Consider the following 1,977-nt stretch of genomic DNA (forward strand, 5'->3'; position numbering starts at 1 on the left):
CAATAATATATAATGAATCTGTTATTTTCTTTTTGAAAAGCATATTTGTGATGACTGGTGATTAAGGTGTGCCAACTCTCATCCACTACCTACTAGAGATACGAACCAGCTCCCTTCCACCTGCACAGGATCAAAAAGATACAGGAAATGGATAGATGGCCGAATGGATTTTGTCTTGAAATTCAACAGATGTTTTATCTAACACACCTGGAGAGAAGTGACTGAATGATGCAGGTGGTGCAGAGTAAACACAGCATCTCACAGGAATCTGTCAGAGACTTGTTGGCAACTCAAAACTCTGAGAAAATTGGCAAATTTTTAGTTGTTGTCTTGTGGAACTGTAGATGTTTGCAACCAAGCAGCCAGCAAGCCACGTCAGAGACAGCTTGTTTGTGCAGGCACTGCACAGATTTGGTTGAACCTCTTCATATCGTTGCATCAGTTTGTTTTGTACTCTCCTCAACCACTCTCATCTTTACCTTTATGCTACTGGAGTGCACTTTTGAAATGATGTGAGGCAGATCTGGAGCAGGTTTTTTAATTAATTATTATAAGGCACTATGGTTTTTTATTAGTTGTAGCACTTTTAAGAAGAGCTAGAAATGCCTTTGACAAAAATTAAAAGGGTTGGAGACACTTTTAATGAATCAGATCTGAAAACGTTCTTGTAACACATAAAAATAGTTTAAATGGCTTCAATTAATTTTTCATTTTTTTATAATTTAGGAATTAAAAGTTTATGATGAAGATTAGAAATATGGTTTGGATTTAAATGTTAGATGAATAGATGCACAAAAGTAGTCAATGTTACCATTTTGACTTGCACTAACTGCAGAAGCTGTGACATTTATGATGCCCTAAACAAAAATAAATACTTAAAAAAAACATTTATTATATTGTCCTTTTTTTTAACTTACCGTACTTTCCGCCATACAAGTCACACCCACGTGTAAGTTATATCAGTCCAAAAATGTCTAATAAAGTGGAAAACATAAATAAGTCACTTCACCATATGTCGCAACTGTTATGCGTCACCACTGACAACCCGTAAACATGGACCGGTGTTGTGCCAAAAAGCAATTGGCTGCCAAATGATGACTGCGGGAGCGTGCACGGGAGGACTTTAACAAGAATTTAACAAGATTAACACTTAAAACAATTATTTGTTTGCTCGAAATTATTGCAAAGGTGTGTCTTAGTTGAACTTTTCCTTATTAAATGCACTTTAATGTTCAAAACATGTCAAAATGAAGCGACCAGCGGGGTTTTAGCGGGTCTGGAATCAACAGATACGCTTATGGGTAGTTGTCAAAAACCTAAAGGGTCTCTAGCGCCTCTAGCGGCTGCAAATGGTAGTGTTCAATATTTTCCATGTCAGAATGAATGAAAGCATCAGATGTCAGTCAAAAATTGGTTATAAATATGGGGGGAAATACTTTGTACATAAATTAGTCGCTTGGGGGTATAACTTGCAGGACTTGCAAATTTATGCAAAAAGATGTGACTTACACTCCGGAAAATACGGTAATATTTAATCGTGGATTAGAAAAGTGAACATGTGAACAAAAAAATAATAAATTTTTACGCGTCTTTTATGATTGTCTATTGTTGTTGTTGTCGTCCACTGTTGTCGTCACTCTTTGTTAACATCAGGTCTCTCTTGTAAATGAGTCCCAGAGGCTCAGTGGGATTAACGTGTATAAATAAAGGTTGAATGAATGAAAACTTTTCTTTTCCTCAGATTAGTAAGGAAAACATCCACCTTTCATTATAAATCTTTGAACTGAGCCGTGAGAATGAAAGTTAATCTAAAACATCCTGATGCATGCTCAATAATCCAGGTAGAAAAATCCAAAAAAGTTCAATCTGGTCCTCTGGACATTCAAAAAAACAAAAAATAAAACAAAGCAAAAAAATATAGAAACGTTTCGTCTCTCATCCAAGAGACTTCCTCAGTCTGAGGTGCTGTTTTCAGCT

This window comes from Nematolebias whitei, chromosome 1 (genome assembly GCF_014905685.2).
Source record: "Nematolebias whitei isolate Nwh7 chromosome 1, NemWhi1, whole genome shotgun sequence".
Classification (NCBI taxonomy): Eukaryota; Metazoa; Chordata; class Actinopteri; order Cyprinodontiformes; family Rivulidae; genus Nematolebias; species Nematolebias whitei.